This window comes from Sus scrofa, chromosome 7, assembly GCF_054392235.1.
Source record: "Sus scrofa isolate SSC_HxYL_T2T_F1_AM1 chromosome 7, Sscrofa_HxYL_maternal_Yorkshire_Landrace_v2.0, whole genome shotgun sequence".
NCBI classification, from domain to species: domain Eukaryota; kingdom Metazoa; phylum Chordata; class Mammalia; order Artiodactyla; family Suidae; genus Sus; species Sus scrofa.
Window position 1 is genome coordinate 12232604 of NC_139389.1, and position 14597 is coordinate 12247200.

The following is a 14597-nucleotide window of genomic DNA, read 5'->3' on the forward strand; positions in this document are numbered from 1 at the left end:
CTATGTTTAGGTCTTTTTCAGAATGTTCTTTACAAGTTTATCCAGATCAGTTTATTTTCTGATTGTCAATTTTGGAAGTTGTTTTTGTTATCGTCGCACTGTTTGTTTGCTCAGTGTTGTATTCCTTGATGTGTTTTGGAATTGAGATTTGTAGAATAATCTTGTCTTTGACTTTTCTCCCATAACGTTCTTTCCCTGTTGACTCACTCCCTGTCTACAGAGTTTGCAATTGCCTCTATTATTGCTCTTGCTTCCATTCACTACAAAGCCTGAATGGGCCTCTCCCAACTTTTGATAATATAGTGAAATCAGAGATATAAATGGATGCTTGCTTCAGTTTCTGATTAAGAGGCTGTGTCTGTCCATCTACCTCCCAAGATATGCAATATTTTCACATGGTTCCATCAGACAGTATTTTTACATGGTTCCATTTTTCAATATATTATTTTCTTGAGTCAGAGGCTCAAGCAGGGAGCCTATCCCCAGCCTCTCAATTTATGTGAAGCCCTGTTAATACTATTCATTTTCCAGGAGCTGAATCATTTTGCCAACCTTTATGCTTGCATTCCTGCAAGGCATGGCCAGTGACTTTACTTCCTGTTCATCGTTTTGTGTTTTTGTTCTGCTGTTGGTCTATAGAGACATGTATCCCCATGGAGACATTTGGATCATAAGGATGTCTGATTATGGGAGCAAACATTTTTAGATATTTACTAAAATCTGTTTTATCTATTTCCAGGGCACAAAGTAGAATACATTTGTTACCTCCTTTGCAATTAGATATGGCCATATGACTAAGTTATGGCTAAGGAATGTGGGCAGAAGTGATATATGACATTTCTAGGCCTGTCTCAAAAAAATCTTTCATGTCATGTTTCATGCTTCTTTCTTTTTCTCCTAGTTACTGGCTGGAAGTGAAGAACTCTTTTTTTTTTTTTTTTTTTGGTCCACACAGTGGCATGCAGGAATTCCCAGGCCAGGGATCAAACCTGTGCATAGAGCAATGACCTGACCTGTCGCAGTGGCAATGCCAAGTGCCACACAGAAACTCTGAAGGGCTCTTAAGAGATGAGAATTACAGAATTGAAGGAGCCTGGGTCCCAGAGTCACTGCATGGAAGGCAGCCCCTGGACATCTGATGGAAATTTACATGAGTGAGAAATAAACTCTTAACTGTATCATACTACTGAGAATTTAGAGATTGTCTGTTGCAGCAGCTAGCATTTGCGACACATGATGTCTAATTTTGTTTTTATATTTATATATTCTTAATTTTCTGTTTTCCTATTTTCTACATTATTGCTGTGTGTTTGGAGAAAAAGAGGAATCTCAGGGAAAAAATCTATAAGGCCATGTTGGCCAGATTTCTAATCAGATGTTTTGAATAATCTCTACATAATATTTTCTATTCCTGACCAAGACAAGTATCGACTGCATAGAAATATGAAATGGTGTTGTAAACTCATAACAATATTTCCATAAATATTACCTCTGCCGCTACAGCATCTATCTCACTGCACTTGGAGCCAAGGCATAACTGTTAGAAGCTTTTAATTCATTTGCTGCTATTTTAGGAAGCATCCAGGAACAGATTCTTCAACACAAACCTATCAGTTTCAGACTGCTTGACCAGACATGTTTTTGCCAAACCCCTTTAATATAGGTTATTGCTAGACCTGCGACTAGCTCTGTGGCAAGATGCCAAGGTACAGTGTGTCTAAATACAGCAGGCACTCACAATACATCTTAAACCAACATGTATTTAACCAAGTCATTCTGTAGCAGGAGAGAGCTACCTCTGTTTTATTAGGAATAGGAAGGGAGTCTGAGTCATCTCAGCCACTCACTGTAGGTTCTCCCTGGTGGCTTGAACATATGCCTACTCTTCCTTTGACACACGGCAGTATCTGGGAAGCATATTAAATATGTCATCTGAGATTTCTGTTTAGAGACAACGGCAGAAGTAAATGCTTCTACCTGTCAAGTCTGATTCTGTCATGGAGCATCTCCTGCTGGGGACTTTTGAATGCAATCTCTCTCCTCTCAGCCATCCGCTCACATGTTTGCTTCCCATTGTGTTGGCATCATTGTGTTGATTCCAAAAAGTGATTTTGCAGACTGTTCCACTCTGAGGTCCACCTTCCCTGGGTGATGCTGCGTTTGAGACAGAATAAGCTCCCACATAATGGTACTGCAAGAGGGCCTCCATAATCTTCTCTTTGCCCTTTTGTTTCTGTGAGTTTTCTTATTTTCATTTTGTGAATTTCCATTTCTTCTGAATTCCTCCACTTCCTTCCTTCCCCAATTTTTGGGCAATCCTTTGTTTCTTCATGTCTATTATAAAGAAAAAAAAATTTCCAAATCCCTCATAAAGCTCTCCTCTCAAGGATGCAGCTACAGAACCACAGTTTGGCTGCAGGAGACTCTGAACAGTGTACCACAGGGTTGGGAAATCTATGTTTCCACGTTCATGTGGACTTTTCTGGGAAGACGGTCCATAAATTTTATTAGAATCTCAAAGTCAATGGGGGATGAAGAAGGTTAAGGACACTTTCCAGTGTCAAACTGGTTTTTTCCTGCAACCTCCTAGAAGTGAGAGATGGAGAAAGTTCTCAGGATCAGTTATTCTAGTTTACAACCAACCTTGTCTTTGGTGGGTGCTTCCGTCACCCTCACCAGTAAAAATAATAGACATTTGAACCAAAAGCCTTGAACTTCCTTCAATTTGATAGCAAAGGGGAAAAAAATTAAGAGCAAGGTTAAAGTCTTAAGACTGAAATATAATTCTTCTTCTGTTTCAATTGTGATAAAAACGCTTTCATTTTGAATTAGGGGATGAGATTAGAGAAAAGGGCAAGAGTGACAAAGCAGTGAAGAACTCTGAAAAGCTTGGTTTGAATTCTTTTAAACATCCTAATTACAATTTTAAAGTATAATTGCAATCATTCTATTGAATGCATCATATAAATTAAAAATATGAATGGTCACTAATAAGGGAAAGTGAGAGAGGTTAATGAAGAGATTACAATTCAAAGTAATGACATTAATCAGTCCCAAGTGCTCAGTATATTGACATAAAAGAGTTACCTCTTTCCAAGAAACCTTATTAAAGGAAGGTTTTAAGTCGTAAGACTCTTCTGCCACTAATTTTGTGAAAGGTCACCCCACTTTCCTCCCCAGTGGTTAATGAAACTTCTTCTGTGGAGTCACATATTCATTTTCCACTTTCATGACTTTCTTGGAGTCGGGCCTCACCATGTGTCCTCTCAGATTTGTATTTTTGCTTCTGCTCTCTGGGCATTTGATACTGAAGCCCCTCAAGTCACCATTACCAAGTGTCTGATCATTTGGTGTCTAGCAGCATCCTACTGGTGACACATAAGCAGCTGTAGGCCAAGCCTAGTCAGAGCCCAGATGTTTCTTCAGGGTCTATTTCCTTGCTTGACTCTCTGCAGTCAACATTCTTTACTGTGAGCCCAGCTGGCTGTGCTCTCTCCCCACCTTCATTTCATGAGCATTGTCTTCCAGAGCTTTCCCAGCAAATCTGCTACAAAGTCCCAACAGTGATAGAGGCTCAAGACATCCCTTCTAAAGAACAGAAAAAGAAATCCCCCAACAAGCCCTAGATTCTGTTTTAACCCTACAGTTTGCTCACTTTTCCTAATCACATCGTTTATAAGAATTGCTCACATTCGGTAAAAATATTTTTGTTCTCTTTTCATTCTTTCTACTCTTCAGCATTGGCTGAGCAGCAACATCACCAAAAGTCAGGAAACCCTTAAAAAAAAGGAGAGGCCTAAGGCCAGTCAATCCATAAAATGAATAATCAGCCCCTGAATAATCAGGATCTGACTGTACAGAAAACAACCCCACCCCCACCCCCAACCTTGTGGGAGCCAAGGGCAAAGCACAGCCAAAAACTCTCTCTGCTGGAGATCTGAGAGATTTTCTTCTGCACACACCCTTCCCCCAACCCTGCCATGCATCCAGGACCATAAACAATTCCCCTTCAGCTCGGTGGTCTCTTTCCCCACATGAGTAAAGTTTCTGGACTTGAACTTGAATGCAGCTCATTGGCTTAGAGTTTGCATAAACACCACTTCATGTCTCTCTGCATTTGCCCCAGTGCACAGATTTTACATCTGCTGGCAAAGCCAGGCAGTGGCACTCAGAGGGGCATTTGAAACCACATTTTTTGGCTCATTAAAGCTATTCTACTGATGTTGCTCCCCATGTCATTCAACCTATTTTCAAGTCGTTTTCTCAATGGGGCACTTCAGGGAAGTTGGGCATGGATTTTGCCTAAAAACTGGATCGTGTCCATAAGTCTCATCAAAGCCAGTGTATTCTCAGGCTCTGGCAACCTTTGAATAGCTCTTCCACCTTTGCAGGCTCCCCCACAAAGCCTGCTCTGCACAGTTTGTCCATGAACCAAGACGTTTATTTCGTCTTGTTTTCTGATGTTGCTTCCAAAGAGGAAGAAGGGTCTGTTTCCATCTCCCAACAAACAGCCACCACAAGTCTGTACAGTCTCAGTGATCTCTTTGGATACCTTCCCAAGCCCAGCCAATCAGAGAAGTGCTAGAGGCGTAGAATGTTTGAAAACATCAGAAAAACACGCCTGACTTAGAGTTTTCCTCATTAATTAGGATGGCTTACAGAATGTATTGATTCCAAGTCTGAGAAGAAAAGGGCTTGCTTGGTTGGTAGGCTGGAAAAGCAATAACTTTTCTGTTCTGTTTCAACCTGCAGTGGGCAGTGTGCTTGGTGGGAAGGAGCTGGGTAGTCTGTCCAGGCCATGGCTGCAGTTCTGTCTGTGTCCCAGTCTCTTCCGCTGTGAGTGCCTCCATTTCTCTCTCTAGCCAAGATCCTAAGGGCCTTAGCCCTCACAGAAAGCGCTCCGTGTCCAAAGCTCTTCCTCTTCTTTTCCTTTCTTGGTGTTCCAACAACCCACCTGACAACACCATAGGCAACTGACCAAGCACATGGCTGATGAGTGCGAGACTTTGTTCTATTGACCTATACCCTGGGGAGTGTGTCTCTTAGCGTGCGTGGTGGGCTGAATAGTAAACTCTAACTCCCTGGCTGAAGGAGATGGAGCATTTAATTCAACCTTCTGTGGTGGCTGATAAGAGAAATTTAGCTCCTTAGACAGCAAAATACAAAAGACCTTGGCCAGGGCAATTAGGCAAGAATGAAATAAAGGATTCCAAACTAGAGAGGAAGAAGTTAACATATGATTCCATTTATATGAAATGTCCAAAATCGGGAGAACTCTAGAGACAGAAAGTAGCTTATTGATTGCTTAGGACTAGAAGGAGTGGGAGGGCAGGGTTGGGGGGTGAGGGGGTGGAGAAGAGTGATGGCTAAGGAGTGTGGGGATTTCATTTTAGGTTAATAAAAATATCTTTAAATTGATTGCGGTGATGGATATATATCTGTGAGTTCACTAAAAGTCATTGAACTGTGCACTTCAAATGGCTGAGTTATATGGTATGTGAATTGTATCTCAATAAAACTGTTTTTAGGAGTTCCCATTGTGGCTCAGCAGGTCAAGAACCCAGCTAGTATCCATGAGGATGCGGGTTCAATCCCCGGTTTTGCTCGGTGGGTTAAGGATCCATGTTGCCACAAGCTGTGGCATCGACTGAAGATGTGGTTTGGACCCTGTGTTGCTGTGGCTGGCACCTACAGCTCTAATTTGACTCCAGCCCAGGAACTTCCATATGCCACAAGTGCAGCCCTAAAAAGAAAAAAAAAAAAAAAGCTATTTTTAAAAAAGAAACCAACCAGCAAACGAACAAAATCCTGTCTCTGACCCATGGCTAAATACTACATAGATTTAGAGCATTAGACTGTTCCTTATAGATTTGCCTATTCAGTGCCTTTATAGGGTTTTCCTTTGCCTTCTAGAAAGTTCTAGAAAAAGGGTCTGGAAACCTAAGGTATTGAGCAGGGTGATGGCAAAGGAACTATAATCAACTCAGAATCCCAAGAATTGGATTCCTTGGAGTTCAAGGACAAGCAAGGCACAAGGGACTGCTGTGGAAGGCAATCATTTTTAAACCCAGACTCTTCACAGGGTAACTGGGAAAATGAATGAACTCATGTTTTAAAATGGAATTGAAGTTTCCAGAAGAAAAACCCTACAACATGTTTATTATCCTCTAAAATCAGCCTGTCCTCACAAGAGGCCTGAGGATGGGGCCACTGGCTGCCACGTCCACCTGCAAGTGGTAGGTTGGGCCACCTGAGACTGCCGTTTCTACGTCAGAAATGGTTGCACAGTAGCAATTTCATGTAGTTCCACTAACTCATGCTGTGCTCAAAGGACAGAGATTGTGCCACTGCACCAGAGCCCCCTGTATAGGGGCCTGTCGTGTTATGTTTCTAGCTTACTCTTTTTTTTTTGGTCTTTTTAGGACCATACTTGCAGCATATAGAGGTTCCCAGGCTAAAGGCCTAATCTGAGCTACAGCTGCTGGACACAGCCACAGCAATGCAGGATCCGAGCCGCGTCTGTGACCTATACCAGGGCTCAACGGCAATACTGGATCCTTAACCCACTGAACGAGGCCGGGTATTGAACCTGCATCCTCATGGATACTAGTTGGGTTTGTTAACCACTGAGCCTCAACGGGAACTCCTCTAGCTCTCTCTTTGTGGCTTGTGCAAGATTTTGGTGTCTCCTTGGCACTGCAGAAAGCTGGCCACAAATGGCACACCCTCCTGCTCACTCCTGTTCTCAGCAGGAGTATCTGCAGCTATTACTACGCCAACCACCCTTTCTGGCATAGGTTGGCCTCTGAAGGAGTGGCTCAGCCTTGTTGAGAATGTACCTAAGATTCCTCTGCCAACATCCTACACAGGTGCGGGGATTTTTGATAGCTTCCCGGGAGGATGGAGACAGACCCCCACCCCCCGAATGTGACTGTTCATCTTGGAGACCTGCTTGGGACATGGGTACAGCCCAGCACAAGATCTGCACCCTGTCCCACAGTGTGGAGCATCGCTTAACCACCTGCAAGGATTCGCTGCCCTCTCTGGGGGTGGACTCCACCCCCAGCCCTCCCCACCGACCATTGACCCTCCCTGCCTTCTTCATCGTTCCTGCCACAAGTTCCCGCCCTGAACTCCAGCCACAGGTGCCCGCCGCAGATCCTCTCTCAGCCTGGCGCCTCCTCACAGTCAGGGGTGGTGCCGTCTTGAGCTCAGCCCGTGCCCCCTGATGCCCTAATGAATCTCTTATGCTTTACCAACGAGGCCTTGCGTGTTCCTCCTTGGGCAAACCTAGCAATTTTCAAAGCTGAAAAGGACCTCACTGATCATCCGTTCTATAGCCTCGTGTTACTGAGAGGATAACTAAAGGCTAGACAGGGGCAAGTTCAAGGATATTGTAAGAGCTTTGTAGGCCCCATCCCACATTGTGTATCAAACATGGTAAAATGCACTAACTCAAAATATTTGATTTTTATTCAAGAAATGAACAAGATGTTCATCATTTTGCTGTAAACATCATCTGTGGATAACACCTCACTTCTAATTAGCAATAATGTCTCAGTGATTATTGAGCTTAGGAATTATTGTAAAGTGAGAAAAATCTAACCCAACAACCTCTTATTAATTTATAGATTTGAAAGATATATTTAAAAATAAATGACCTGAATATAATAATACCAATCTTTACAGACAAGTGTTTTTCACTTTGGCAATTTCTTTTTTTTAATTTTTGGGAAAATATATATTTTATATATATATATATATTTTATTTTTCCCAGTCCCAAACAATGTCTCAGATCCTTCAAAAGCCCATGGGCACTTCTCTCATATCCTAGCATTCCTGAGGGAGGTGACTTGCTGGGGACGCCACAGTCAGGAGGGACCTCCTTCCACCTCTCCTGCGTGCCTTGTACATGCTATGTGGGTACAGGGTCCATGGCAGCCATGTCTTATCTGAATCTTCTTATTCCTCTTTATGCCTTGAAAGCCCTCCTGGTTGGTCTAGAGAGCAGTTTCATTTTTAGCTTATAAAAGCCACTGTTGACATCCTCTGTTGTGTTTTGTTTTCAAGGCTCAGCCTAGCAAGCATGGGCAACAAAGGCTTGCTGGACCTCACTTCCTGTCTGGTCCCCCAGCTCCCTGGAGACTTGAAGCTCAAATAAATGTTTCTGTCAGGAGGCTGAGCTCCCAGCTGTGTAAATTGGTCACAGATGTAATTGCATTTGCCCTCTGCCCTGGAGGAAAACATGCCTGTGGTTGGGGGTTTAGACGTCTCAGAATGAAAGACATTACTCCTGACTCTGGGTAATAGCCGTGAAGCCTGAAATCAGCTGCCACAGAGACAGGGCGCAGTGTAGCCAGATGTACAGGGCTGTTGCTAGCCAGACGCCAGGCCTGGACGGCCAGTTACACAATTGGGATCATTTCATTGGCCACTTGGGCACAGTCAAGAAGCAAGCTTTCCCACTGGCTCCCCTCACTTCCAAACATGACTCCACCACCCTTCACCCCCTCCCTCTCTAATGCCCGCAGGACCTCTGCCAACAGCTCCAATCCCCATTTTCTTGAACAGCAGGCAAGGGCGGCCCCAGTACATCAACAGTGTCTGTCATGTAACTACCAGAGTCTAATGAAAATAAACAGACACATGCTGCCGACACCCACCCAGCATCTCAAGGTCCTAGCACAAGGTTGACTTAACCAAACAACCATTCAGCGGTGCCCTGGCACAGAAATCAAAGACTGGAGACCCCTGCAGAAGGTGATGAGGCTGAGCCGGGCCAACTCTTCGGGCATTTGAAGCTCTGGATATAGGGCAAGGGAGGCTGGTCCAGGATGGAGAGTCAGAGACAGTCTGTACTTTTCTGGGACTGAAAGGGTGAGAACCATTGCCTGACAATCCTTGAAAATACTGCAAAAGGATCTCACATCATGGCAATTTCTCCAACCAGCTTTCTAAAAATCACGGGCCTTGCAACTGGGGTCTTTTGTTCAGGAGCTGCTGGGTAGCAAATCTCCAGGAGACTGAAGATAAGTGGAATGAAATTTTGAATGTTTATGAAGCTTTTCTATTTCTGGGGTCTTCGCTCTCATTAGAGAAATGGCCAACAAATATGTGCTCCAAGCACTGGGAAACAATTGGACTTTCTCATGCCGTCTTCTGTGATAGGTCTTGGCTAGGAGTGTAGGCTCTGGGGTCAGAATGCCTGGCTTTGAATTCACCATCTACCACCTATTAAACCTGTGACTTTGAGATTCACTCTCCTTCTCAATTTCTTCACTTGTAAAATGGGAATAATAAAAGGCCATACTTCATAGGGTTGCTAAGGGACCATGTTAAATAATTCATGTAATATGCTTTGGAGAGAACCTGGCATATGGGGCGGAGGGGCAACAGAGAGAGAGAGAAGGAGGAAGAGGAGGAGGAATCCCTTGTGATTCTTATATAATTCTGGGATCAAGGAAATGAGTAATTTGCTTTAACATAAGTATATCAGTTCTAATCCCACTATTTAATATGAGCTAGTTTTTCAGTGTTTACACTTAATTATAAAAGAATAGAAATAAATTAATGTTTAACTGTGTCTGAGAGCTCCAAAAGAAATGTTCATTCATAGGTATATGAGCTAGGATTTCCTGCTATACTACTGTGGGTTAATAACCCAGCTTGTCTCCGGGGTGTTACCGGTTCAATCCCTGGCCCCGTGCATCGGGTTAAGGATCCCATGTTACTGCAGCTGTTCCATCTGTGACATAGGTCACAGATGTGACTTGGATTCGATCCCTGGCCTGAGGGCTTCTATATGCCGCAAATGCAGCCAAAGAAGGGAAAGAAAAAGATATGTGAACTAAATGGAAGAAATACACATCTCATTAATAGATGAATTCCCCATAAAATTGTACTCATTACATGTAATTATCCTTTTCTTTTCTTCTTTTTTTTTTTTTTTTTTTTTTTTTTGTCTTTTTGTCTTTTGTTGTTGCTATTTCTTGGGCCGCTCCCACGGCATATGGAGGTTCCCAGGCTAGGGGTTAAATCGGAGCTGTAGCCACCGGCCTACGCCAGAGCCACAGCAACGCAGGATCTGAGCCATGTCTGCAACCTACACCACAGCTCACGGCAACGCCGGATCGTTAACCCACTGAGCAAGGGCAGGGATCGAACCCGCAACCTCATGGTTCCTTGTCGGATTCGTTAACCACTGCACCACGACGGGAACTCCTAATTATCCTTTTCAAAGTATATAAGATATTTAGGTTGTTTTGATCAATTGTCTAAGGACTATAAATTAATAATAACTCAATCCAGGAGTTCCCCTTGTGGCTCAGTGGTTAATGAATCCAACTAGGAACCATGAGGTTGCAGGTTCAATCCCTGGCCTTGCTCAGTGGGTTAAGGATCCAGCATTGCCATGAACTGTGGTGTAGGTCACAGATGCAGCTCAGATCCCATGTTGCTGTGGCTCTGGCATAGGCCGGTGGCTATAGTTCCGATTAGACCCCTAGCCTGAGAACCTCCATATGCTGCAGGTGCGGCTGTAGAAAAGACAAAAAGACAATAATAATAATAATAATAATAACTCAATCCATATTAATGTTTAACACTTTAACCTTTAGTCACAGGAATTCTTTTAAAAATGAATTTCATTTTTTATTGAAGAAAAATATAATAGAGTGATCAGTAAATGACTCTAAAGTATAAAATGTGTTATTACAATAGGATATAGTTCTATGGGGAAGTGAAATCGAGATGATAATTTCAAAGAGAAAAAAGGAGTAATTTATAATTTATGTTCATTACAAAAAGAATTTGTATATATTAAATGGTGATGAAATAAGTAATGTTTGCAGTTTTACTTCAAAATTTCAATATTCGCAATATATCAGACCAGACATTTAATCTTTTGCAACAACTTAAACTTATGATAAAACCTTTTAGATGACAGTCTAAAAAAAATGCAAGGAATTGAGTAGTATGTCAATGTTATTATTATGGTGCATGAGTAAAAATGTTTGAAGACGGTCCTATTCTGTATTCTCTGTGTATGCTTGTGCACACATGTAATTATTGTTATTATTATTATAATTATTAGCCCACTGAGAATTTTTTACCTTCAGTAAGTTCATGGAAATATAGAGGAATTCAGGTATTATTTTCTAGGTCTTTTTTTTTTTTCTGTGGCAGGAATCCCTAGTCCTTCCCTTGCTGTTATGGATTTAACGGCCATGTGAGAACACAGCAAGAAGGTGGCCATCTGCAAGACTGGAGGAGAGACCTCAGCAAAAATCAACCCTGTCGGCACCTTGATCTGGGACATTCAGCCTCCAGAATTGTGAGAAAATAGGTATCTGTTGTTTAAGCCACTCAGTCTGTGGTGTTTGGTCTTAGCAGCCCTACCAGATGAGAATACCTGGCGAAGAGCCTTTAAATGATCACTTGGAAAGAAATATTGATAATGCAGGCTGCTGACAGTTACAGGGGAAGCGGGGTTATTAATTAGACTGCAAGATCAAGATTATCTGGCAGCTGGTGATAAGTCTCACAAATATACGATGACTCCTGTATGGTGAGATTTCCTTAGAAATGCAATGAGAAGAGAGGACTCACTACAGGAACTGTTTCATAGAAGACGTGTGGGGGGTAGTGAAAGATGGTAGCATTCCCGGGATGGTATTTAGGATAGAAGGACAGTAAGACCAGTGGCTCTGAGGAGAAGAGGCCATGACCGCGACAGCAGTGAGTAGGCCTGGAGCAAACTTCACCAGCTGAGGACTGCTAGGCTCTACCTTGACCCTGAGATTCACTAGCACGGGGTCCCCTGTTGCTTTGTGCATGAACACACTTTGCTCCCCCATTGAATTTTAACTCTGTCAGCCTAAGGACTCCTTGATTGATTCTCTCTTCTTCCACCTGCTGGGCTCTTCTGCTCTTTTGCATTTCCATCTTGGCATGGAGCTGATCACACCCTCCCATGACTTACCACCTCTACACACGCTCCTTCATTTCTGTATTCTTTAGGACATCTTATGGCTGCCCACCACCTCAAACTCCACTCTGCACATCCTTCATTCATCAACTCCCTCAGTATCTTCATGGACCTCACACAACCTGTGAATATCCTAAAAACCATCAAATTGTATGTTTTAAAATGGTGACTTTTATAGTATATGAATTATATATCAATTTTTTAAATTAGATTACTCTCTTGAAAAGAAATCATCCCTATAAAAAATACAATGAGGAAACAGATTGAAGTACAAAATAATTATTCTGTGTAGATTAAATGTTAATGTTAGATAATCAATGTAAAGTTTTATGACATCTGTTTTAATATTTTTTTAAGCCCACACTGGTCAGTGATCGAATGAAGATGGTGGATGCATGGGAGACAGGAACTGACTGCAGGGCCTTTCTGTGGGAGTGAGTCTGGGCAAAGAAAGAAGAAGGGAGGGGATGAGTGAGCCAGGAGGGAGATCTGTCTGGGAGGAGAACAAATGCTGGCTGAATGAATAAAGTTTCACATTTTTGTATTAGGGTAAACAGGAAATCAGCAGCAATTGCTTGCATTAACATTTGAACAAGTTTCAACACGGCTGTGCATGTCAATGGAGCCAGTTTTAAAGACTGAGCCATCTTAGAAATGGAATGATGAAGAATTCTGAAAACATACGCTGATGTCAGTCTTTACCGGCAGTGTTTGAATTTGCATTTTCATGTCATGAGAAGTGTCCTTAGTGGATAAACCCCATGCTTCTGGGTAAAGGACATTTAATGCTGCATTAGAGATTCTCAACACTTTGACTCTCCACCTCATTTAGGGAATCCTGGACCTTCCACATTCTAAAATGGGTGCCCCCTAGAGCAATCACCTCCTCTTAAATGGTACAACAGGTTGGCCTTTTTATTGAAGGGAATAGCAATACCATCTGGGGAACTTTCTTTGTTTTTCCCCAGCCAAACATGCAGGGCAAGTAGATACATTGTAAAGTTGGAAATAAAAATCGTGTGTCTGGCGTAGTGATTACAATCCCCCAGCAAACACCAAAAAGGGAAATGAGGATTTAATAGATCATGGAATAACATTTTTTGAGCTTAAAAGATCTTGGGAGAACATTATAAGCCAACTTCCTCATGTAAAGTTTGGGAAAATTGAATTCCTCTTCTGGGAAGATGGAGTATTTTTCACTATCTGCTCTGCTGAATATAATGAAACCCCGGACATTATATTTAAGACACACATAAGAAAACTCTGAAAGAAAAGAAGGGAGACTGGCAAGGGACCTCAGGACCAAAGGACTAATTCTATACAATCTCTTTCAGGAAATAGAAGAGGAAAAATCACTTCTGAATTCATTCTATGAATAAAGTATAACCCTGATAATAAACGTAAAGACAAAAAGTACAAAAAGCAATAAAAAGCTAACACCATACCTAATGTTGAAACATGGATTTGTCCCTAAGATAGAGACCAAGGGACAAACCTCTTCTCTTATTACTTGTATTCAACATAGTGCTGAATTAATAATACAAAATTAAAAATACAATATAGTTTATAATCACTCAAAAACATGAAATTCTTAGAAGTAAATCTAACAAAGCAAGTATAGGATTTGCATGCTGAAAATGACAAGATGCTGTTAAACAAATAAATAAATATCTAAATATTGGAGAGGCATACCATCTTCATGGATTGGAAGAGTCAATATAGTAGCAATGTTAGTTCTCCCAAATTTATATACAGAGTTAACACAATTCCTGTTAAAATACAAGCAAGAATCTTTATATAGGTAAGACTATTCTAAAATTTATATGAATAACTAAAAAAATTTTTTTTGGTCTTTTTAGGGCTGCACCTGAGCAGTTCCTAGGCTAGGGGTCAAATCGGAGCCTTGGAGCTATAGCTAACAGCCTATGCCACAGCCACAGCAGCTTGGGATCCGAGCCACATCTGCACCTATGCCACAGCTCACAGCAACACTGGATCCTTAACCAGGGATTGAACCCTCATCTTCGTGGATAGTAGTTGGGTTCTTAACCCACTGAGCCATGATGGGAGTTCCTAAAAACTATTCTGAAGAAGAAGAATAAAGTAGGAAAAACCAATAACTGATTTCAAGCCATTATATAGCTACAATAATCAAGACTATTTGGTACTGGGGTGACAATAGTTAATGATACAGTATTGTTACTTCAAAGTTGCTAAGAGTAAATCTTAGAAGTTCTCATCACACACACAAGAAAAGATAACTATGTGAGGTGGTGGATGTTTAGTTAACCTTATTGTGACAATCTTTTCACAATATATAAATACATGAAATCTCTCTGTGGGTCACCTTAAATTTACACAGTGTTATATGTCAAGTATAACTCTATAAAGCTGGAGGAAGAAAAGAGACAAGAATACAAATAGTGCAGGATAGAAATTTATAATAAATATGGTCTATCTAAAAAGAAAAGAATGGTATTGGTGAAAGATAGACATATAGCTCACTGATATAGAAGATAGAACCCAGAAATAGACCCACACAAATATGTCCAAGAGATTTTGACAAAGGTTGCAATAGCAATTCAATGGAAGAAATATAACCTTTTCAAC

The 14597-nt window shown here is 41.7% G+C and overlaps 1 protein-coding gene across 1 annotated transcript in view; it reads left to right on the plus strand.

The window, feature by feature from the left end:
• Positions 1-13540, plus strand: part of MYLIP (myosin regulatory light chain interacting protein) — a 94196-nt gene extending 80656 nt beyond the window's left edge. Inside the window, exon 9 of the transcript XR_014809637.1 lies at positions 11186-13540. The gene's annotated coding sequence lies outside the window, so the exon portion shown is untranslated. The remainder of the gene's footprint in view (positions 1-11185) is intronic.
• Positions 13541-14597: the final 1057 nt, after the last annotated feature.